At 44.0% G+C, this 26,510-nt stretch overlaps 1 pseudogene; it reads right to left on the reverse strand.

The window, feature by feature from the left end:
- Nucleotides 1–11,001: 11,001 nt before the first annotated feature.
- LOC141258476 (serine/threonine-protein kinase SBK1-like) lies at nucleotides 11,002–20,796 on the reverse strand (annotated as a pseudogene).
- Between the last annotated feature and the right edge of the window lie 5,714 nt (nucleotides 20,797–26,510).

Raw genomic sequence — 26,510 nt, forward strand, 5'->3', positions numbered from 1 at the left:
CACATTAGCCCATCGTTGCCGCTCCTATGTGGTCAATGGTTTTTGTGCAGCTCATTAGTACAATCATGTGTTTCCCATAGCCTCAGGTGTCTCCTTCTCCCTGGAAGCCAAGTGTCCATCCTGTACATTTATATCATTAATTGTTTTTTACTTTTTTTTTGTTAAATAAAAATTAATAGAAATAAATTAAAATTTAATAAAATAAGCAACTTGTGCTGGAGACGTTGGGGGGAAAAGGGGTGATATCAATGGGATAGTTAAAAAACCAAGGTAATGGTAATAATAATTAGAACGGTACAGTAGTGAATAAAAACAAAGAATTTTATTGGTTCAGTTAAAACAATTATTAGAGATAAAAGATCCTGTGCGGATAAGATCAGGGGATTTACAAGATGAAAATCATTGTAGGCAGGGAGTAAATGATTTCCTTGTAGCTTTTGATTTAGTATATAGAATGGTTCTCAGTTTTCCAATGGGTATAACATGACTTAGAATGTGGTCATCCCCTGGAAGAGAAAAAAGGAGAGAAAAAAATAAAAGATAAGAACCTCAGATGCACTAGTGATTGCCTGTGGAACTGTGGATGGAAAAACAGTTACCTTCCTGGGGACGGGGGAGGGGTGTTATAGAGGATCCAGGTAGGAAACCTTCTCTGTGGACTGAAGGAAAAATAGACAGGTGAGGTAAAAAGTGGTTAAGACAATAGAGAAAATGTTAGGATATGGATATATACCTGTAAGTTACTTCTGAGTGGGAGTCAACGCAGCCATTGTGGGTGGTACGTAGATGGGCTCTTGGAGGCTGAGAATAAGATGGCACAGTGTGACAGATCTGTGGAGATCTCAGCAGTAAGTTCTCCATTATGATATTACATAACTCACTACTTACAGAAATTAAAGAAATCTAAATTTGAAAAACAACCGACAAGATGACGCTGGATAAGAATTTGTCCACGGTATAAATTACATTTACAAATACTTTAAACGCGCTTAAATTTTAACTCAGCAGACATTACCCACAATGATCTAAAATTATTTCAGAGAAAACTATTTTAACACTGAGGAAACAACCTCCTGACATCCAGCAAACTTCTCTTCATCAGGAAGGGCAAATCTAATGTTCCCCATTTTCCCAATATTCTTTCCTCCAAGATGTGTGATGAAGACCTCTGGGTCCAGGAACCTATCGCTCATCATGAAGCTTTGGTCAGACTATCCCATCATTGACCTCTGAGCCAGCAGACCCTTACTCCATTGTCAGATTTTTTGTTTCATAATTTTGTGAACAAAAGATGTCTGAGATTTCTAAATCATCGCATTCTTGTTACACATTGTCCCAATTGTTTTGGAATTGGGGTTGCACATCATTTACATTTCTTACCCCACATACGGGACAACTTATTTAGATTAAAACTTGTTTTACGTGTGGTGAGAAAGAGGCCGACAACACACACGTGCTGTGGAGCTGTCCGCGGGTCCGGAGTTATTGGGAACAAATGTTTGTGATGATAGAAAATACGGTATATATACTGTAATATAAGATTGAGACAGAAGTGACGTTACTCTAATATGGAAGAAAATAATTATAAGTTTCTCTTTTAAAAATCCATTTTTTGCATAATTACTAAGGGTCTGTGCACATGACCAGGATTAGCTCAGTGTTTGCTCAGGCTTTCACGCAGTTGAAATCTGCAATGAAGTCTGCACCTGAGGTCACTGTCAGGTCACCTGCGTTTTTCCTTGCGTTTTTGTTTTTTGATGCGTTTTTTCCAAAATTGTATTTAATGTGTTTTTTATGCATTCGCTTTTTGTATGTTCATTTTAAATTAAGCCAGCTAAAAGTTGGTTTCTGGAAAGGAAAAAAAAAAAAAAAAAAAAATAATAATAATAATAATTTTCTATTTGCAGACATCTTGCTGAAATGGCTCCCAGGATACTAGCCATACAACCAAAGAGCATTCTACTCCGCTTGCTAATTCTCATTCTAAGAATTATTTTGCTATAAGAAGTAAGTAATTCTATTAGTTTGAACATATAGTATACAGTTATATGAAAAAGTTTGGGCACCCCTATTAATCTTAAGCTTAATGTTTTATAAAAATTGGTGTTTTTGCAACAGCTATTTCAGTTTGATATATGTGTAGCACCCTGAGGATTCAGCTGCTACAGGGGTATTGCACCTCAAGCCAGAGGTGTGATATTCCACTCCCGGGTAAGGATGGAGTGTGGAACTGAGCTCAGTTAGCTGCATACACTACACACATCCCATTTCCGGGGGACAGATCGACGGTACTCCCACCAGTATATGTGCAGGTACGACAGTGTCTGTCCCTGGCTGGAGTGGGAGGGGGGTGGAACATCCCAGTAGTGTAGGGGCAGATAGGGGGAGCAGTCTGGGTAAGGCTAGGAGCTCATTGGGTGCTGGTCACCTGAGCTCACACATAGAGGGAGTATATAAGGTGGGCACCATCTTAGAACAGGGTCTTTTGTAGAGGGTCAGTCAGTCCTGAGAGAGGTCCAGGAGAGCCTGCAGAGAGAAGAGAGAGAGGAGAAGAGAAGGACCCAGAGGGGAAGAAGAAGGAACCCCAAGAACCCAGAATCAGACCAGAAGGGTGAAGGGTTGGCACAAGGGTACCGGATCCCAAGCTGGCAGAGGCAAAGCACACCTTAGCCAGAGACCGGAGGTCGTGGGCAGGATCTGCCACGACCCTCACCAAGTCCACAAGGAAGGCACACCAGGTATAGGGTCAGGGAACCCCGAAGAGGTGCACCCACCAAGAGGCCCGAGGGAGCCGGACATAAGTGGACCTCTGGTGAGAACGGCCAGTAGAAAGGAAAGTCCGAAAGGGAGCTCAGGACCACGCTCCAGAATTGCTTGGGGGTTGGCCGAGTCCAGGACCTGGTGGACGCAGCACGGCTCGGGCGGTCACTCAAGGCCAGAGTGACCAACAGAACAGCAGTAAGTAAAAACCCTGAACTGCACAGCCCGACTCTGAGTCTTCTTACCATCCACACTGCACCTCCACTACCACCATCCTCTACACCTGACCTCCTGAGGCTATACCCCTCCCGTTGGGGGTTATACTACCACAGCTGCACACATACCACCAGCCTCAGCGGACCCTGCTGCAGCGGCGGCCTTTTGACCGCAAATCAACGGGTGGCGTAGTCGACACTAAGAACAACTAATAACATCTGTAAAGACTGCCACACACTGAGTTTGACACCCTGGGCACGGACCGGGTCGCCGCCACTCGGAGACTACAACCCCCATCTGATCCGGCTCCGGGTATCCCCCAAACAGCACTGGCCCAGGGGGCGTGTCATATGTAATAACTGTTGGACACAGTAATGTTTCTGCCTTGAAATGAGGTTTATTGTACTAACAGAAAATGTGCAATCTGCATTCAAACAAAATTTTACAAGTGCATAAGTATGGGCATCCTTATCATTTTCTTGTTTTAAATACTCCTACCTACTTTTTACTGACTTACTAAAGTCCTTTATTTGGTTTTGTAACCTCATTGAGCTTTGAACTTCATAGCCAGGTGTATGCAATCATGAGAAAAGCTACTTAAAGTGGCCACTTGCAAGTTGTTCTCCTGTTTGAATCTCCTCTGAAGAGTGGCATCATGGGCTCCTCAAAACAACTGTCAAATTATCTGAAAACAAAGATTATTCAACATAGTTGTTCAGGGGAAGGATACAAAAAGCTGTTTCAGATATTTAACCTGTCAATTTCCACAGTGAGGAACATAGTAAGGAAATGGAAGAACACAGGGACAGTTCTTGTTAAGGCCAGAAGTGGCAGGCCAAGAAAAACATCAGAAAGGCAGAGAAGAAGAATGGTGAGATCAGTCAAGGACAATCCTCAGACCACCTCCAGAGAGCTGCAGCATCAACTTGCTGCAGATGGTGTCACTGTGCATCGGTCAACTATACAACGCACTTTGCACAAGGAGAAGCTGCATGGGAGACTGATGCGAAAGAAGCCGTTTCTGCAAGCACGCCACAAACAGAGTCGGCTGAGGTATGCAAAAGCACATTTGGAGAAGCCAATTTCTTTTTGGAAGAAGGTCCTGTGGACTGATGAAACCAAGATTGAGTTGTTTGGTCATACAAAAAGGCGTTATGCATGGCGGCAAAAAAACACAGCATTCCAAGAAAAACACTTGCTACCCACAGTAAAATTTGGTGGAGGTTCCATCATGCTTTGGGGCTGTGTGGCCGATGCCGGCACCGGGAATCTTGTTAAAGTTGAGGGACGCATGGATTCCACTCAGTATCAGCAGATTCTTGACAATAATGTTCAAGAATCAGTGACAAAGTTGAAGTTACGCAGGGGATGGATCTTTCAGCAAGACAATGATCCAAAACACCGCTCCAAATCTACTCAGGCATTCATGCAGAGGAATAATTACAATGTTCTGGAATGGCCATCCCAGTCCCCAGACCTGAATATCATTGAACATCTCTGGGAGGGCTGTCCATGCTCGGCGACCATCAAACTTAACTGAACTGGAATTGTTTTGTAAAGAGAAATGGTCAAAAATACCTTCATCCAGGATCCAGAAAATCATTAAAAGCTACAGGAAGCAACTAGAGGCTGTTATTTTTGCAAAAGGAGGATCTACTAAATATTAATGTCACTTTTATGGTGAGGTGACCATACTTATGCACCTGTCAAATTTTGTTTGAATGCAGATTGCACTTTTTCTGTTAGTACAATAAACCTCATTTCAAGGCAGAAACATTACTGTGTCCAACAGTTATTACCAGGGCCGGCTCCAGGTTTTTCTGGGCCCCGGGCGAAAGAGTCTCAGTGGGCCCCTTTAACACATACCACGATTCATGATGCACAGATAGGGGGGAGAATATATATATATATATATATATATATATATATATATATATATATATATATATATATATATATATATATATATATATATATATATATATATATATATATATATATATATATATATATATATATATATAGTACAATGCAAAGATTTCACTTCTTACATTACATGAGTGATATCTATTGTAAATTCCACAATAGCTCAGAAACCGGTGAATCGCTCCACACAGAATATTGGCCCCCATATAACGCTTCATACGGAATACTGGCCCCCATATAACGCTCCATACAGGATACTGGTCCCCATATAACGCTCCATACAGGATACTGGTCCCCTTATAAAACTCCATACAGGATACTGGCCCCCATATAACGCTCCATACAGGATACCGGTCCCCTTATAACGCTCCATACAGGATACTGGTCCCCATATAACGCTCCATACAGGATACTGGTCCCCTTATAAAACTCCATACAGGATACTGGCCCCCATATAACGCTCCATACAGGATACCGGTCCCCTTATAACGCTCCATACAGGATACTGGCCCCCATATAATGCTGCATGCAGGCTGTTACCCCCCACATAATGCCCCATACAGGCTGTCCCCCCCTTTTAATGCTCCATGCAGGCTGTTACTCCCCACATAATGCCCCATACAGGCTGCCCTCCCCCTTATAATGCTCCATGCAGGCTGTTCCCCCCCCCCCCACATAATGCACTATGCAGGCTGACCCCCGCCTTTATAATGCTGCATGCAGGATGTCCCCCCCTCTTCTCTTTATACTGCCTCATGCCTCCATACATAAAAAAAAAAAAAAAAAAAAAAAAAAATCAAATACTCACCTCCCTTCTCTTCACCTGCTGCAGCTGCTCGGGTCCGAACTCCAGCGTTGTTGGCGTCTTCCCGCTCAGCGCTCCCTGTGACGGCTCAGGGGAGGGCGCGGTGTAAAGATGTCACCGCGCCCTCTGACCTGAGACGTCACAGGGAGCGCAGAGCAGGAAGACAGCTGATCTGCGGAGGCACGGGGAGAGGTAAGTATCTGGCTGCGGGGGCTCCTGAGCAAGCGGGGGGAAGGGCGGGCGCTGACACCGCTCTCCTCCGCCCATAGCCCAGCGGGGTGCGCGACCGCCAGTGGGCCCCTCTGCCTGCTCAGGGCCCCGGCATTTGCCCGGGTGCGCCGGGTGCTGACGCCGGCCCTGGTTATTACATATATCAAACTGAAATAGCTGTTGCAAAAACACCAATTTTTTTTTACAAAACATTAAGCTTAAGATTAATAGGGGTGCCTAAACTTTTTCATATAACTGAATATAGTGATATACATGCGTATAAAGAGAGAGAGACTTCCTCTGGGAATGGATTTTTTCTTAAAAAATTGTTCTTCTATACATATATAATAATTGAAAATTTTCAAGTCTCCATCTAATGAAGTTATAAAAATATATTTTTACATTATGAAATGGTATTCCTACTTATGGAGGGAATTGGATTGTAGTGTATTCCCAATTGAACACCTGAGATTGGGAAGGAGGTGGGGACCTGTTGAAGGTTCCTCCTCTGACCTATTAATCTCACTCCATGGATGAACCTAGGAATAGGGAATTCCATGGAAGGGTGTTTGGGTTATGTAATAATATATCATCCCTGGACACAGGAATTACTATTTGAATACTGTTATTGTAATGCAAATATATTGAGAAACTACTAACAGGATGTTGTCCCTAATAATGAGAAATAGTGCGTTTTTTATCACTAATAGGGGGATAAGAGAAATCACTGAAGTACATACTTTGTTTATATTTGAAGAAAATTCTTTGGTGGGGCTTGCCAATTTGAAAGATGGCGACCGTAGCATTAGAAGTGTAATGCGCAAGCCCGGTGACGTCACGGAGTGGGCGGACTAGGTTTGCCCCGATCATGTGACGAGATAATGTGGATTTCCTGGAGACATGCGCAGATGGGATTTTGAGACGCCGAGGACAGCGTGGAGGAAGTAGGGAACGTGGTTATGCATGATTGCTGCAGGTTGAGTCGGAAACTCAAATATATTATTTATAATGTACACCTGGCACTAATGAATATTAATCAAAGCACTTATCACTTTGAGAGTCATGGATCATGATATTGATGATAATATATCTGTCTAAAATTGTATCACTATGTATGTAACTGAAGTATTTTGTGATATGCACTACTGCACTTTTCTTGTGAAATCATGTTTTTGTATAAATGAATTGTAATTATGAAATCACTGTTTGTAACTATATATATTGCACCATATGCACTTGAACTCTGCTTGAGAAAGGTTCTGTGAACCGAAACGTTGCCTTTTGGGCTCATTAAAGTCCATTTTTTCTACAATATTTTTGGAGTGCTGCCCTTTGATATTCTTTATATATATATATTATATATTTATATTATCTATATAAATAATCAAATATTATATTTTTAACCCGTTACAAGCACCTTGCAGTTGTCGCTTCTGGGTTCACCCCTTACTTGAGGAGCGTATTGAAAAGGGACACTCTAGTAATCTGTTCTCTGAATTGCTCAGGTTTGTTTTTTTACCTTTCTTTGAACACAATGTGACTTTTTTCATTTTAATTAATTTTTCTTTTGCAGATATCCTGATAATTTTGTATTATTTTGCCGGCTTCCCATCAATGCCTTTGACAATTTGGTAGGAAATCCTTCGGCCACATTTGACCTTTAAAGATACCATCATGAGGGAGGCGATATCTGCTGAGGAAAGGCTGCTTTCCCCCTGATGACAAACCTGCTGCGCCCATACCCATGAAGGGAACTGAATGCCCAGAAGAGGATTTTTAACTTTTGGTTGAACCGGGCATGAAGAGTTGTGGAGAACAACTTTGGAATCTTCAGTCATTGGAGGATCTTGAACATGGCCATCCAGTTGGATATTGTGACAGTTGATTCTGATGTCAAAGCTTGCTGTGCTCTTCACAATCATGTTAGGGACTACAGTCCTGAAGTAGATGTGGAGACACTGTACTCAGCTTTTGATACAGTAATCAACTGAGGTCCTGGACGTCCCAACATTACAGGTGTGTGTGTTTGAGGAAAACCTTTGCTGATTATTTCATGAGTTCTGAAGGTGCCGTGCCCTGGCAATACTCCTGTGTTGGTGGTGCGCATCCTGTACAGCAAACATCCCCTGAGAGAAGACATGAAGCACATGATGGATAATGGTTCAGGACAGTAATGTCCAAGGATTATATTTATTGATTATAAGCTAATTCTGAGGTTTACAGAAGCGCTGGTAGGAGGTCTATAATCCTGCTCCAAATTGGGACAGTGACCACTAGGTGTCCTAATGATATCTAAAGCATCGGTTTTTAGTAAACTAGTAATAATATATATAAATATATATATATAATTGCGCAGGATGAGTAGACTTGGAGAATTAGGATGATAAATAAAATTAAATAGATTTTATTAATAAATAATTGATAAAAATAAGCAATTAATAGATGTACTAAAAGTAGAAAAAAACAAAGTAACATAAATATTCGGGGTTTAGGGTGATGATCCTATTGTACAGTGAACAGGAGGGGTATGGTACAAGGTAACGGGTGTTCCCTAGGAGAGAGGAGAGGTAAGTTAGTTATATATTCTAATTCTGAACAAGGGTGTGGGTTGAGTGTTATCAGTATCTTTATGAGGCTGGTGGAGAGCTGAATCATGAAAAGGGAAACTTGCTTATATTGATGCAGATGACATAGGAACTAGGGAAAAAATGGTTATTAAAGTGGGATGCAGAGTTAGTCTCAATATAAGGATCAGTTTATAATTACCTGGATGGTAGGATTTTGGATGTATATATTCCCTTGTTGAAGACAATAGTGAATGAAGATCCATATCTAATTGAGACCTAATAGGGAGAGAAAGGGTGTACCGTGAAAATGTACGGTCCGGAGTGCCTGACTTGGTGGTGGACTGGGTTTTTACCTGGAATGCATCGGTACCAGACTCCAGACCACAAAGGAGTATATTGTTGTTACACCTTGTGTGTATGTATATGTGCGCCTACCCAATTTTTTGGGACCATATGAGAGTATAGAGATACCAACACGCAAAGTCTTTGTCCTTGAAGGTTACTAGGGTCTAAAAGAGAAGTGACGGTTAGAGTTGGTAAATATGGAAAGTACTTGGAGTACAAAATGTATGAATATATACAGTAAAAATATTTCTCTCTACTGTATATATTCATACATTTTGTACACCAAGTACTTGCCATATTTACCAATTCTAATATTTGGTGCTGCTTCTGTTTTAATAGATAAATAAATAGATAGATAGACAGATAAGTTTATCTACCTCAAGGTTCACACCAACAACAGGCACAAACACAGAATATCTGCTCGGAGTAAGATGTGCCCTGAATAAAGTTATTTCCACTATGGGCATATCCAAAGCACATGGTTGGTCCATCAGATGATCCCATGACATATGTTCACATGGTTAATTTCCATACCAGTAGATGACCAGAGGCTGCTAAAGCAAAGAGTTAAAGAAATCCTTAGTTCTGGCATCAGCTGATCGTCAGAGGGGTGCCGGAGCTATTCAGCTGTACAGGACCAAGAACCTTTCTTGTGTAATGGGTCAGTTGGTAATAAACCAGTTGATCCATTCTCTGCTATCACCTTAGGAAACAAAGGTACATCATGGATGACAATGAAGAGGTGCATACATGTAGTCAGTGTTTAAAAACATAAGTAATCCCCTACACCTGTGAAGCGCACTCCTCCATTTTTGCTGGGATCAAATCGCCTACAGTAGAATTTTGTCCCTAAATTTGTTTTGCTGAAAGAAACAGGCTCAAAGAACTTTATAAACAATTATTTTAATATGAACACAATCAAATAGATACATTTTTCATATAAAGAGGCCTTTGATTGTGTTGCATTTTTATTACAAAACTATTTAAACAAAACAATATATATTAACATTTTTAAAATATATATATAATTCTATTTTAACTTTTAAAATGACTTATAGTGAGGGGTCGGGTTGGTTATTTTCCCAAAATGTAGAGTTTTGTTGAAGTTGAATGTTGAAGTTTATTGAGGTCTTTAAGATTGATATTGCATGAGGTAGGAGAAAATTCAAACTCCTTTCATATTGATAAAATTGGTCATATCATATGCCAAATCCAATCCATCTTCCAGTCAAACATTTATCCATTTTACTGCAAAAAAAGTTCTAATCTTTAATATTTGGTAAATTAGGCGACTCTGGCTTTGATACATTGCCCATCTTAATGTACCGGGTGCTTCAGGTGCGGGACTATAAAGTAACCAAACATATCCGGTACCACCATCCCACACAAATCCACTGGGCACTGTAAGTATGGAAGGGAAGATAGCAGAGAATGAAGAATAAATTCGAATTCTATAAATAATAATGCAAAATATTGAATTTTCTATGGACCATTTTGGGGAATACAAGATAGTGTATAGAATGAGGGGGAGAAGGCAGATAGTGATTGATACAATTCTACCCAATAAGGAAAGTTTCATTTTTTTTTTCCACATTTACGCTTTTCTACCTTTTTCTTTTTTTTTTTTTTTTATCAGTGACCATATACTTAACCTAATAATGAACCTAATAATGTCCTCAGCACCGAGTGAAACCTTGATCCCCAGATATTTTAAACAATATTTCTTAGCCACAGCCACAACTTGCCTCTGTTAAAGGTTACTTAAGGTTTTTACAATATTGCAAATCTGGAAAAAGTAAACCCCCAGCTTGTAGCCAATTATATATTAAAGGGGTTAGATATACAGTATTGTGGAAATGGTTTAGGAAGGTGTGAAAAAAATGCCGCAAAGTAAGAAGTTTCCAAAAACAGAAGTGTTAATCATTTATTTTTTATCAATTAAAAAAATACAAACTGAATGAACAAAACAAATCTAAATTGCATCAATATTTGGTGACCGCCCTTTGACTTCATCAGTTCTTCTAGGTACTAATACTTGCACACAGTTTTTGAAGGAACTCAGCAGGGAGGTTTTTCCAAATATCTTGAACTGACCACCTCTTCCTCAACTGCCAAGTTTGTTCCATTCTCAAAGACCTTTATTTTCCAGGGAAAATTCTATCTTCAATTACCTTAGAGAACTGACTGCCAAGAAAAGGGACATTGAGCAAAGAGATTGTCAAACATGTATATGGCTTCTCTCGACAACATCTGCCAACAAAAAGGGGGAGAAGTGAAGTCTGGACTTTGTCTCCAGTTGATGTAGACTTGATACATGGTGTCAGATTCTGTTGCTCTAATCCATGGGAAGAATCCAGTCAAAACAACAAAGAGAAGAACCCCAAAAGCCCAGATATCTATAGTAGGGCTCAAGATCAAATATTCTCCTCCTTTCAAGTCACACAGCTCTGGAGACATGTACGGTATTATATGTGACATGGACGACACAAAGTTTCCCATAGGTTGGGTCAAACTAAAATCACTCAATTTGATTTGGTAACAATCTTAGTCCATGAGCAACACTTTGTCCGGCTTCAGGTCCCTGTGAACCAACCCTCTACCATGCATATAGTCCAGAGCTGAGGATATCTGTTTGGCACACCTCTTCACTGCGTCCTCAGGAATTCCAACCTGCAGAAAACAGATCAGTTTTATGAGATTTAGTTTTATTTGTATAGTTCTTTATCCAAAGCAAAAATACTAAACATTGCAGCCTCATGACCATCACAGCAGCAGTTTTATCCACTATACCATCCACTGCCCCAACAACAGCAACATCTTCAAACAGTGCATTGTTATGGAACCCGCCTCCACCTATGGAAATGTTTGATGTATTCCCAAAGACCCCCATATGTAATAGTTAGCTAACTGGCTACCATATACAGGGGTATCTAGCTTTTCCTCTGACTGTTGATGTGTATCTCCTGCCTCTGGTGTTTCAGAAATTAAATATTTGTACATTGTAGGAGAACATAAGGAGCCGGCCTTACTTACCTCACTTTGTATGATATGATGCAAGGTGCCTGCCATTGCCAACTCCTGAGTAAGTGCATAGTGGTCCATTGTGCCAATAAAGATGGGATATGTCTTAATAATATGAGGGTGGTCAGAGAGACTGATTGACAAAGACAGCTCCTTCAGAAAGGTTTTCAGAAGAGTTCTGTCCTTCTTCAGGAGTTTCACAGCCACTGGTTCTCCTATAAAAAGAAACAAAACAAAAGAAAGTTTATAAAAACCTCCAAGATCTCACATAGAAACTTTATATTCAAACACATAATTATCACCACTGGCATGGGATGTGTGCTGGTGGATATCAGTGCCTAATCCTCAATCTCATATCTATGAGGAGGCCTGACTTTGCTAAATTGGGGACAGCTTAGATTTAAAAAACAGTTTAATCCCAAGTTTATTCCTTTATTGTACTAACTGATATTACCATAGTAAAATTGTTAGTGGTTTTGCGGCCATTTATCTCCAATGAGAAAAAAGTTATTGGGAGATTGAACTTTAACTGCTTCATTCTTTTGTCTCCTGATATCTTCTGTCAGACAGATAATCAATGGTTTTTACGAAGACAGAGAACCCCGAGTTAGAGGTATCATAAAATCTATAGTTTTTTTAATGCTATTAAAAATATTGCATATTCAATTACATACATGTAACAAATGGGAAGTGATATAATTTACAAACCCAGTAAAAAGGCTGAAGATAAGGACCACTGAGCACCTATAACCAAAGGTATTGTATCCACCCAAAAATAAGAAAGGGACACTTGTGAGAACCACTAAATAGCTTCTCTTTATATCTACATGTGTCACCTGTATAGCTGTCAGTGCCTGGGAAGTATATCCATGCATTTCCAATGTAACCCACATAGGGCATAAGGCTACAATTTACCCCAGCATAGACAGTCTATTCAGTATAAATAAAGCATGTGCTTGGCAGCACAGTGAGGGTAGATCACACTTCGAGTGTCCATCAAGTCTCCAAAGAAACAGATGGCAGATACATATAGTTCTACTCATCATAAGGTAACAAGCGGTAGATAGATTCTTTACCCATTATACGGTGCTCCCGCAGACCTTCAGCCCGGACCCTTTCTTACTTTTGGGTGGATTCAATACCTTTGCTTATAGGTTCTTAGCGGTCCTTATTTTCAGCCTTTTTACTGGGTTTCTAAATTATATCACTTCACATTTTTTACATGTATGTAATTGAATATGCAATATTTTTAATAGCATTAAATAAACGATTTGTTTTATGATACCTCTAACTCAGTGTTCTCAGTGTTAAATTTGGCAGGTTTGGATGACTTTACACCTATGTGTATGAGCTGATGTTACTAAAATAATCTGGATTTCCAATGGCTTACAGATAAATATCTCATCTCTATGGCCGGTTAAAATCATTATCACATTTTGTTACATAATTTGCCACTTTTCTTTAATAAATTTAGGTAAATGACCATCTTGCCTTGTTCACATACCTTAAGAAAAACTAGAGCTAAATCAGTCCAGTTTCAAAGGAAGATATAAACACAATCATTAAAATAAATAATTTTGATTTCCATTCAATTAAAAACATTTTTTCTTAAAATACAGGTACTTTCAAAATCAAGTCAAATATCAATCACAAACCTATGTTATTATGGTAAAGTTTCTCCATAAATACAGTCAACAGTATTAGAGTACTCAAATATCCAATTCTATTGCACCTATTCCCTAATAATAAAGTGCTGAAAAGAATTTTTTGAAAAATTTAGTTATAGCCCGAGATTCAAAAAATGTAAAGTACAAGTGCCAAAAAGTTCTATCTCTATATGCTACAAATAAATCTCTTGTATGTCATTGATTGTATTTAGAGTAGAGCAATGTCAAAAAGTCAGCAACAAGGTAATTTCATAGGGAGCATGATGTGCACACAGGGACAAAGTCACTAAAGTTTACTGAAAGTAGACATAATAATTCTAAGGAGAGTACTTACATGACTCAATTGGCGGCTTGTGAGTGATAAGACTATGATTTTACCCCGACTACGCCGATTTGCCTTGGGCTTCCTCAATAGTGGGCGCAAAGCCACCAATTGAGTCATGTAAGTACTCTCCTTAGAATGTCTTTCAGTAAACTTTAGTGACTTTGTCCCTGTGTGCACATCATGCTCCCTATGAAATTACCTTGTTGCTGACTTTTTGACATTGCTCTGCTCTAAATACAATCAATGACATACAAGAGATTTATTTGTAGCATATAGAGATATAACTTTTTGGCACTTGTACTTTACATTTTTTGAATCTCGGGCTATAACTAAATTTTTCAAAAAATTCTTTTCAGCACTTTATTATTAGGGAATAGGTGCAATAGAATTGGATATTTGAGTACTCTAATACTGTTGACTGTATTTATGGAGAAACTTTACCATAATAACATACAGGGGTGCCAATACTTTTGGCCAGTACTGTAGGTTTGGGATTGATATTTGACTTTTGATTTTGAAAGTACCTGTATTTTAAAGTATTTTTTTTTAATTGAATGGAAATAAGAGGGATTTTTGGTACTCACCGTAAAATCTTTCTTGGAGCCTTCATTGGGGGACACAGGACCAAGGACCATGGACCATGAGTGTATGCTGTTGTCACTAGGAGGCTGACACTAGGCAAAAAAGAAAATAGTTCCTCCTCCGCAGTATACACCCGCCTACAGGCATCAAGCTCACCAGTTAGTGGCTAAAGCAGTAGGAGGAACTTTAACAATTAACTATGCAATGCCCAATGTGGCACAACCGCGAAACTATATTAGATGTCCAACAGGGCCCACTGTAGCTATGCCCAAAATCAGGGAGGGTGCTGTGTCCCCCAATGAAGGCTCCAAGAAAGATTTTATGGTGAGTACCAAAAATCCCTCTTTTATCGCTTCATTGGGGGGGGGACACAGGACCATGGGACGTCCTAAAGCAGTCCCTAGGGTGGGAGAACAGAAAAAGGTAGCCACAGACTAGGTCTGACTGCCGGCAACTGCTGCCTGCAGAACCTTCCGTCCAAGACTGGCATCAGCCGAGGAGTAAGTGTGGACCTTGTAAAACCTTGAAAAGGTGCGGAGTGAAGACCATGTTGCGGCCTTACAAATCTGAGAAGCTGAAGCCTGATGGCTTACAGCCCAAGAGGCCCCCACCGCCCGGGTGGAGTGAGCCCTTACCCCCGGAGGGGGAGATTTGCCCGAGACGCGATATGCTTCCAAAATGGTAGAACGTATCCAACGGGCGATTGTTAACTTGGAAGCAGGGAGACCCTTGCGACGCCCCTCAGGAACGACAAACAGGGCGTCCGAACGCCGAAGGGGAGCCGTTCTAGAAAGGTACACACACAGAGCTCTGACCAGATCCAGTTTGTGCAGGGATTTCTCCCGAGGGTGCACTGGGGCCGGGCAGAAGGAAGGCAAAACAATGTCCTCATTGATGTGGAAAGAGGAGACTACTTTTGGCAAAAAGGAAGGCACCGGCCTGAGCACTACCTTGTCTTGATGGAATTTCAGAAAAGGTGACCGACAAGAGAGGACTGTGAATTCTGCAACCCTCCTAATAGAGGTAACAGCCACCAGAAAAGCCACCTTCCAGGAGAGAAGAGAGGCTGAGATGTCCTGAATGGGTTCAAATGGGGGCTGTTGAAGGACACACAGGACCATATTAAGATCCCATGGATCCACCGGGGGGCGATAAGGAGGCGTCAGGTGAGCCACCCCTTGCAGAAACGTCTTGACCTGGGGACGGAAAGCAAAGTTTCGCTGGAATAGAATAGACAAGGCCGAAACTTGGCCTTTGAGAGTGCTTAGAGAGAGTCCCGCTTCCAGGCCAAAATGACCGGTAGCGAAAAGGATTATGGGAGCTAGCTGATCCTTTTCACAGTGACGAAAGAAAGCTCTCCAGGTTCTGTGGTATATGCGCGAGGTTGCGGGTTTCCTGGCACTAGTTAGGGTCTGGATAACGTTGTCCGCAAAACCAGCTTTCCTCAACACTGCGGCCTCAATAGCCATGCCATTAAATTCAGAGTCCGAGAACTCTGATGAAGAATAGGTCCCTGAGAGAGGAGGTCCAGACGGTCCGGCAGTCACCAGAGGGAGTCGACGAGCAGATTTACCAGATCTGCGTACCAGACGCGTCTGGGCCAATCCGGGGCTATTAGATCAAGACAGAAGGAGTACCGGTAATTCTTTGAGACGACCCGAGGGATCAATGGTAGAGGGGGAAAAAGATAAGGGAGCTGGAAATGAGACCATGAGATGACTAGCGCGTCTTGAGCGATCGCAAGGGGATCGCGGGACCGGGCTATGAAGGATGGGACCTTGTGGTTTAACCGAGACGCCATGAGGTCGACGTCCGGCGTGCCCCATCGTAAGCATATCTGATGGAACACCTCGGGATGGAGAGACCATTCTCCTGAGGCAAGGCCCTGCCGACTGAGGAAGTCGGCCGCCCAATTGTCGACCCCCGGAATTTGCACTGCTGAGATTGCCGGAACAGTGTTCTCGGCCCAAACTAGCACTCTTGCCACCTCTTTGAAGACACACTTGCTGCGTGTTCCTCCCTGACAGTTTATGTACGTGGCGTTGTCCGATTGTACGCAGACTGGGAATCCTGCAAGAATGTCCTGCCAGTGACGCAACGCCAGGTAAATTGCCCTTATCTCCAATATATTGATTGGCAGGGAGGCTTCATGGAGACTCCAACGGCCCTGCACTGTGTGGTGGAGGAAGACTGCCCCCCAACCTGAGGCTGGCATCGGTTGTGACTACCTGCCAACGAAGTGGCAGGAATGACCTCCCCGGTCTGAAGGAAGAAGGACGAGTCCACCATGTTAGTGACCTTCTGACATGAGGAGGTAACCTGATGCGTCGATCTAGAGACGACGGGTTCTTGTCCCATGCCGACAGAAGGGCCAGTTGAAGAGGCCGGGTATGGAACTGGGCAAACGGGACTGCTTCCATGGCTGCCACCATTTTTCCCAAGACACTCATGCACAGGCGAAGTCGACGTGGACTCAGGTCATAGAGAAGGTGAATCCCCCAACGGAGAGAGTTTCTCTTCTCCCTTGGGAGAAGGACCCGGGCATGGGTCATGTCGAACTGCATCCCTAGAAAGGTTAAGCGCTGAGATGGGACCAGGGAGGATTTGTCTGTGTTGATCAACCAGCCTAACCGAGAAAGCGTGTCCAGCGTGTCCAGGGTGATCTGGAGACTGTGGAGACAGTCCCTGAACGTGGGACCCTTGATCATTAGGTCGTCAATGTAGGGGATAATTACAATCCCCCTGGCTCGTAGAATGGCCATGACAGTCGCCATTATCTTTGTGAAAACCATTGGGGCGGAGGCAAGCCCGAAGGGGAGAGAAGTGAATTGGTAATGTGCGCTCTGGAAGGCAAATCGAAGGAACTTCTGATGTGGTGCGTAAATTGGAATGTGAAGACACGCATCCTGAATATCCACTGAACATAGGTATTCCCTGGCCTCCATCGAGGCGATTACCGACCTGAAGCACTCCATTCTGAAGTGCCGTACGCGTACCTGTCGGTTTAGTTGTTTGAGGTCTAGGATCGGACGTAGTGAACAGTCCTTTTTTGGAACGACGAAAAGATTTGAGTAGAAGCCTTAACACCTTTCTTGAAGGGGGACTGGAACTATAACTCCTGAGTGCAGAAGGGAGGCAATGGCCTGAAGGAAACCAGGAAGTAGAGATGAATGCGGGTGGCGGGACCTTAGAAATCGTGTTCTTGGCATGGTGTTGAACTCTATCTTGTAGCCTGAGGTCACTATCTCCTTGACTCGGGCATCATCTATTGCCGATACCCAGGGGTCTCGGAACAGAAGAAGACGGCCGCCCACCCTGGGAGAAAACCCAGGTGGGAGTGACCCGTCATGCTGAGGAAAACCTGTTGGATCGAGATCGGGATCCAGAGGACTTGGAAGAGCAACCCTTTGCGCGCCCTCTGGGAGTGGGCCTAAAGATAGGCTTACGTTTGTCTTGCTGTGCTGGGGTACGGTCCTGATGAGAGGATCCTGGTTGAGAGAACCGACGAAAGGACTGGAACTGAAGGTAACGTTTTCTAGGAAAAGGGCGATTAGGTCTCGGCTGAGGAAGAGAAGTGCTCTTGTCCCCATTGGCATCAGAGATGATCTGGTCTAATTTAGACCCAAACAGTCTGGAGCCCTGAAAAGGGAGATTTGTTAGTGATTTCTTGGAAGCCGGGTCGGCATTCCAAGCCTTCAGCCAAAGAATCCTACGTATAGCGATGATATTGCTGGAGACACGTGCTGAACAGGTAGCGGCGTCAAGGGATGCCGTGAGGAGAAATTTCCCTGCGTGGGCAATCTGATCCGCTAGGTCAGCAAGATAGTCTGGGGAAGCCCCGGAAAGGATGCCCTGCCTTAGCTGTTTGGCCCATGCGGAGACTGCCTTTGATACCCAAGTTGAGGCGAAGGAAGGACAAAAGGAGGTGCCAGCAGCCTCGAAGGCTGACTTAGCCAAGGCCTCAACCTGTCTATCTGTAGTGTCCTTGAGGGAAGAACCATCTGGGAAGGACAGTACCGTCTTAGCCGAAAGATGAGAGACAGGAGGATCCACAGAAGGGGACTCCGTCCATTTGCTGACGAGGTCGTGGTTAAATGGGTATAGCATGTCTAACTGCTTCTTTCCAGTGAAGCGCTTCTCTGGATGCTCCCATTGTTTTTGAAAGACACCATCAAATTCTGAATGGTTAGAAAAGGTGGCCGCCGGGCGCTTAATTCTCTTGAAGGAAACGGAGTAGTCCTGAGAAGGGCTCTCGTCCTCATTAACATGCAGGGTGTGATTGACGGCCGATATAAGGCTGTCAACCATGTCCTGGACTTTAGAATAATGGTCCGTGTCGGATCCAGAATCCGAATCTGATTCCGTGTCAGATCCCGGAGCGGCCTCTTGGGAAGAGGTGTGAGATGCAGGGAGCAATTTGGAGTCTGGAGAGCTGGAGGATGAGCTTGTGTGAGTCCACTTCTGAGAACGTGCCCTCGGTCAGCCCTTAGAAGGAGGGGGCAGGGGTGCCTGCGAATCGTCCGTTGGAACGTTTGGAGCACTGGTGGCCGTGGATAACATGGGCAAACGTTCTAGGACCTGCACCAGAGATTGAGATACATTGGTGAGGTCAGAGACAGACTGGGACGACATAGCAACAGTCCACTCCGGAGGAGGGGGGAGTTACCTCGTCCTGGGCGGCAGGGGGGTCTTGGGGTGCCAGCATGGTGGGAGGCTTGCAGGTCGAGCAGAAAGCCGTTGTCAGACCCGCGGGCCACTTAGTACTGCAAAGAGCACAGGCGTAATATGCGACTGTGTGAGTGGGACGGACAGAAAGCTCCCTGGGTCTGGGCATATGTGCCTAACCAGAAATACTGCAGAGGAGAGAGCCTGTGTGCCAGAGTAGGTCCTACCCAGTCTGGAATGTGCACGGTCCCGTATCCCCCTTCTGAAAGTCCGGAGCCGCGGAGACAGGAGCAGGGCTGCAGGGAGGAGGCAGTTAGACAGGATGTTGCTGCCGGAGCCAGAACGAGAGCAGCGTAGAGGGGCGGAGAGTGTTTCCCTGAGCGAGCTAGGAGAGCCAAAGCTCCGATAGGTAGAGGGGATGGGGGGCGGACTTAAGAACTTGGCCGCTGATAGGCCCCCGGGATAAAACTGGGCCTGACGGAAGAGTCATAACGCTCCACAGTCCTGATTGGCCGTTTTCCGGGAGGGGCGTGAACCCGCCTGAAAGAGAAACGCCCACCCGAACCTGCCCCCCCGAGAGAAAGCGCGGGCAGAATTGCCGCGCAAAAAAGTTAGAGAAACGGGGGGGGGGGGGGGGTTGTCCTGTGGGGGACGCCATGTTGGGGGAACGCCATTGAATATGAGGCCCTCGGTTCGTCTATCCGATGTCTGAGGAGAGGGGGCATGGCCAAGCGCTGCAGTAGGTAAGCGTCGGCGGGGAAAAGAGATGCTTCCCTATTAACCCATGATTTTGCGGGGCCCGTGCAGAGATGAGAGGGTCCTGGGAGCAGGGAGGGATTGTACCTTTCCCGATGACGGTCTTGCTCTTTCCCTCTGAGGATGGTCACAGGAGGTCCTCCGTGAATAGGGGGGAGATCCTGGCTTTTCCTCCTTCCCGCACTGACCGGTCCTGGACAATGCAGGAGACAGTGTCGACCCCAGAATCTGGAGGTCACCGTAGTGACCACCGTCTCCCTCCCAGGCCGCTCCGAGAAGGGGGCTGGGGTGGGGATTGGGCAAGGACTGGCCACCAAGAATCACCCTGAGACACCCGAAGGCGACAGGGGATAGGTCCTGCCCAGCGGGTCCAAGAGTGGGCAATGTGGGGGTAGCCACATTGCTCTCTCGGTCGCTAGTGGGTTAACAGGGGATGCAGTGTTCCCTGTTAGCCTGAAGAGCTGTATCTGAAAAACAAAGAAGAAATGTTAATAACACACAACAGGGTTGGATCTGTGAAGATCCAGGTCTACCTCCTACAGACACTAAGCTTAAACTGGTGAGCTTGATGCCTGTAGGCGGGTGTATACTGCGGAGGAGGAGCTTTTTTCTTTTTTGCCTAGTGTCAGCCTCCTAGTGACAACAGCATACACCCATGGTCCATGGTCCTGTGTCCCCCAATAAAGCGATAAAGAAAATAATTTATTTTAATGACTCTGTTTATATCTTCCTTTGTAACTGGACTGATTTAGCTCTAGCTTTTGTTGATATGATACCTTGAACGGGAAGTTGTAATTTGTATTTGACCCTTTTTTTGATATATATTGTTCACATACCTGTCAATTTGTTCTGTGCCAATAGAACTTTTCCATATGATCCTTGGCCCATTTTCTTGATTACGTTGCAGCATTCAGAAATCTCCTGAATCCAAAATATCTGGGAGGCGGCCATTGCTGCTTGGAAGTTATTGATTCTTGGGCTAAACAAACTGTGTATGACTCTAGAAGAAAATATAAGGAATATGGTTAATGAAACATCTTGTAGTGATCATATTCATGGGTTCTGTGGGCATTTATTATTAAGTTCAATCATAATTTAGAAACCCATCATAAACAAAGATGTGCCAGTCTGATAAAGGATGGCTGACAACCCTTGTAAAAGGTACCTTGGTGGGCATATTGGTTGTAATCAACCTTTCCATGAAGACATTGTAATCAAAGAGACAAAATTATGATAATTCTAAACGGTTCTACAGTAATACAGAAGTAACATAGTAACAAATAGAAAAGGTAAAATCCGGTGCCACAAGCGATAAATCCTTTTATTCCAAAAATTAAAAATCACATGTCCCTAGGAGGGGAACAACTGGACGCGTTTCGAGGACACATCCCCTTATTCGTCAGTATACAAATGAATTAAAAAACAACACATTTATACTAAAAACTGTGACCACCCCTAAACATGTGTGATAAATTAGTATACACATTAGGATATTAACTCCTACTTAGACAAGATTTGCGTGCAACAAATTCTCATAGAATATTCAGACATAGACTTAGGAGAAAGACAAAAGAAAAAAAAAACAAAAAAAACAACTTTATAATAAATTTGCCATATAAATGCACGGAACAGAACATGCATATAATATTATAAATGCAAGTATATATGTATAATTGAATAAAAAAGCATTAAATCTGATCTATAATTCATACCTTGCGGTATCCGTGCATTTAATTTCAATATCCACAATTTTTCTTTGTTATGGAGCATTTTCTCCCAATTACCGCCACGATGGGGACGTGGTACTCTCTCTATGCCTCTAATATTTAATGTACTTATATTGCCCGCATGTACCTCCCTGAAATGTTTGGAGAGACCTGATAACCTGATGGATCTTGAGGCAGGATTTGCTCCTGTAATATGTTCTGATATTCTTGCCTTAAGGGCTCTGATAGTACAGCCTATATAATATTTTGAACAGCTGACACAAGTTGCCATATAGACAACATGGGAGGTGTTACAATTTATATAAGACTGTCATATTTTCTACCTGTATGTAAATCAGAGAAACTTGAACCCATAGCGACATATTTGCACATACAGCATCTATTTTCACCACATTTATACATGCCGACATATTTCAGCCAGGTGGGACTTTGTACTTTATTATCCAAATATACGCTAGGCGACAACATATTGCGTAGATCCTGACTAGTGTTGAGCGAGCACTAAAATGCTCGGGTGCTCGAAGCTCGGGCCGAGCTCGCCGTGATACTCGGGTGCTCGACCCGAGCAACGAGCCCAATGTTAGTCTATGGGAGACTCGAGCATTTTTGCGGTAGCACCCCGGCAGTCTTTTAAAAGCCTAACAAGTGCCCAAGACGATAGTGACAGTGCTCAAATGACATGGGGACAGCATGGGTATCGCCCCAGGAAGCATTTCTGACCCCCAGGTCACTGCTGTCAACAACGTGGTCAGAGGTATTAAGCCACTTTTACGGGCTCACAATAAAACGTTCAAAAACGAAAGTGAAACTTTTTTCCTGTGAAAATATGTTAAGGATAGTGTTGAGCGATACCTTCCGATATCAGGAAATATCATATCGGATTGGATTGGACCGATACCCAAAAAGTATCGGATATCGCCTATTCCGATACCGGAAACCAATGCAAGTCAATGGGACACAAATATCGGAATGAAAATAAACCCTTTCTTTCCTTGTAGGTTAATTCTACATGAAGGAAAACCACTAACAGTAATGTAGAATGTATTGGGGGAGGTGGTTGCCCAAATCGATGGGAACAGTGCTCACAGTGAAACATGAAAAGCCGGCAATTCAGCAGCAGCATACACCGGTACCCGACAATTTAGAACAGAAAGAATAGAGCTTCACACATAGATTAGATAGATAGAAACATGTCAGTCACATATATATGAAGTACAGTGACAGTGTTGCTTACTGTACTTGTCATTTAGTGTAAAGGATTTATTTAAAAATATAATAGTGTTTTCATGCACTGTCTCTTTAAAAAAGCCGGCCGGCAATTCAGCATCTGTACCCGACAATTTAGAATAGAAGGAATAGAGAATCATACATAGATTAGATAGAAACATGTCAGTCACATATATATGAAGTACAGTGACAGTGTTGATTACTGTACTTGTCATTTAGTGTTAAAATAAAGGATTTATTTAAAAAAAATTGGCGTGGGGTTCCCCTTAATTTTAGTCTCTAGCGGAGGTTAAGCAGACGTTTGAAGCCTGGGAAGGGGGTAATACCCACGGAGCTTCCCAGGCTACTAATATGAGCCCCCAGCTGAATACCTAGCTTTTACTAGCTATTAAAATGGGGGACCCCCTCAAAAAAAAATGACGTGGGGTCCCCCCCTAATTTAATAGCTAGCAAAGGCTAGGCAGACAGCTGGGGGCTGATATTAATAGCCCAGGAAGGGTGCCATGAATATTGCCCCCCTCCCAGGCTAGAAACACCAGCCGTCAGCTGCCATAGGATGCGCCAATTCTGGCACTTAGCCTCGCTCTTCCCACTGCCCTGTAGCGGTGGCAGTGGGGTAATAGGGCTGGGGTTGATGTCAGCTTATAATGCCAGCTGACATCAAGCCCAGGTTAGTAATGGAGAGGTGTCTATAAGACACCCCCATTACTAACCCCATAGTCAAAGTTAAAAACAAAAAAAACAAACACCCAGAATAAAGTCCTTTAATTGAAATAAACACACACTTCTTTATTGTTCTAAATTAAACTCTACTTATCATCACGCCCATTCCAGCTGAAGCCACCGATCTCCTGCAATAAAAGAAAAATAATAAAGCAACCTCATCCTTACCTTTCCATGGTTCCCAAGACAGCTTCAGCTCTGCTACATCGAGATGACAGGCTGAACCGCAGCAGAACGCTGCCACCCAGCCTGTCATCCCGCAGACACTGAGAAGCGGAGGCATGCTTGCGCTCCTCAGTGTCTCTCTGTGACGGCATCCAGATGAGCAGAGTTCATGTCCAATGAACTCAGCTCACCTTATGCACGTCACTGACAGCGTGGGAGAATTCTCCTGCACTCAGCACTTCAGCGTGAGAATTTTCCCACGCTGTCAGTGACGTGCATGAGGTGAGCTGAGTTCATTGGACATGAACTCGGCTCATCTGGATGCCGTCACAGAGAGACACTGAGGAGCGCAAGCATGCCTCCGCTTCTCAGTGTCTGCGGGATGACAGGCTGGATGGCAGCGTTCTGCTGCGGTTCAGCCTGTCATCTCGATGTAGCAGAGCTGAAGCTGTCGTGGGAACCATGGAAAGGTAAGGATGAGGTTGCTTTATTATTTTTCTTTTATTGCAGGAGATCGTTGGCTTCAGCTGGAATGGGCGTGATGGCAAGTATAGTTTAATTTAGAACAAAAAAGAATTGTGTGCTTATTTCAATTAAAGGACTTTTTTCTGGGTGTTGTGTTTTTTTTAAATACTTTACTAGAAATTCATGGTGGTCATGTCTAATATTGGCGTGACCCCATGAATTTCGGGCTTAGGGCCAGCTGATAATGCCAAGCTGGCCTTAACCCCTTTATTACCCAGTGAGCCACCGCACCAGGGCCCTGGATGAGTTGGGTACAGCGCCAGAAGATGGCACTTCTATGAACGCGCCATTTTCCAGGGTGGCTGCGGACTGCAATTTGCAGCGGGTGGGGCCCAGAAAGCTTGGGCCTCCCTGCGCTGCGGATTCCAGCCCCCAGCTGCCTAGTTGTACCTGGCTGGACACAAATATAGTGCGAAGCCCCACGTCAATTTTTTTTAAATTTTTAAAAAAAATTATTTCATGAAATAAGGGCTTCCCTATATTGTTGTGTCCGGCCAGGTACAAATAGGCAGCTGGTGGTTGGGCGCAGCCCGTTCCTGCCTGCTGTACCTGGCTGGACACAAATATAGGGCGAAGCCCCACATCAATTTTTTTTAATTATTTCATGAATTTCCTGAAATAAATTTTAAAAAAAAATTGACGTGGGTCTTCGCACTATACTTGTGTCCAGCCAGGTACAGCAGGCAGGAACGGGCTGCGCCCAACCACCAGCTGCCTATTTGTACCTGGCCGGACACAACAATATAGGGAAGCCCTTTTTTTATTATTTCATGAATTTCATGAAATAATTAAAAAAAAAAAAAAAAAAAACGTGGGGCTTCTCCCTATTTGTGTGTCCAGCCAGGTACAACTAGGCAGCTGGGGGATGGAATCTGCAGCGCAGGGAGGCCCAAGCTTTTGCCCCCCCCCGGTGCAAATTGCAGTCCGCAGCCACCCCGGAAAATGGCGCGTTCATAGAAGCTGGATGCTGTACCTAGCTGGCATACAAAAATATGGCAAAGCCCACATCAAAATTTTTGGGAAAAATTAATTAAAAAATAAATAATTTAGGGACTGCATCCTGGAGATGGTGACAGCTGTGCATGGCTGCTGTAAGCTCACACTGCCAGGAACACGTCCGCTCCCGGCAGCGGGAGCCACTGACTGAGGTCACCGGAGTGCATTCAGTCAGCGCAGCTCCGGAGACCTCCTTTACGGCACTGCTGTACCGTGGGAATTTCTCACGATACAGCAGGGCCGTAAAGGAGCTAACCAGAGCAGCGCTGCCTGAACTCCGGCGAACCCGCTTATGCAATGACGGGGCTGCTTTACGGCCCCATCATTCTAGCGGCGGCAGCGATTCAGAGCGGTCACATTCTATGTGGCTGCTCTAAACTGGAGATCATCGTGGGACACTCGTGGACTACTACGGAGGGGTAAGGATAAGGTTGTGGTTTATTATTTTATATTTTATTACAGGAGATCGATGGCTTCGGGGAATTAGGTGTCTAGGTGAGTATAGGTGTAGTTTTTTATTTTTTACTTTATTTTAGGTGGCGATCGGCGGGGACAGGTAATGTATGAACTAATTTATTGTAGGCAACCACTGGCCACCAATGACATGTATTTAAAATTTATTGGGGACACAGTAGGGCAATTTAAATAGCAGGATCAGGCTGATGGGAACTACTGCTCCCATCGAGCTGATCCTGCTGGCACGAGTGGACGGGGGACAGACATAGGCCGATGGGAGTAGTAGTGTCACATCGGCCTATGTCTGCCTGCACGCACACACCCGCAGACATCGCACAGACACCGCACACACTCGCAGACATCGCACAGACACTGCACACACTCACAGACACCCCGCACAGACCAATCATGACGGGCTGATCATCTGGGAGGTGAGGCTGACCTGTGCGGCCGTGGGAAAGTTCATGTGAGTTCATGCAATGCAGTCACGCATGAACTCACGTGAACCCTCTGAGGGCACCGCGGCTACTTCAAATGAACAGCTGATCAGCATCACCTGATACCTCAGCTGTTCATTTGAAATAACCGGCGGGAAAGCGCAGCACAGAACGGGAAAGCCGGCGGCGAAGTCTTTTCACTGCCGGCTTCCCCGCCCGGGTCCTTTGCTCCCCGCTCCTTGGTGCTGCGCTCCCCGCCCGGTCCTAACTTACGATCGGGATGGGAGGTGGCGAGGGGAGCGGAGGATCGGGGTGGGAGGCTGCGGGGAAGCAGTATGGGGCTGTGTGATTGTTTAAAAGCCGGCGGCTTTTTACCGCCCGCCGGCTTTTAAACGATCAGGAGAATTCT

Source organism: Phyllobates terribilis, unplaced genomic scaffold, assembly GCF_046119375.1.
Source record: "Phyllobates terribilis strain yellow unplaced genomic scaffold, ASM4611937v1 Scaffold_3__8_contigs__length_932513732, whole genome shotgun sequence".
NCBI lineage: Eukaryota > Metazoa > Chordata > Amphibia > Anura > Dendrobatidae > Phyllobates > Phyllobates terribilis.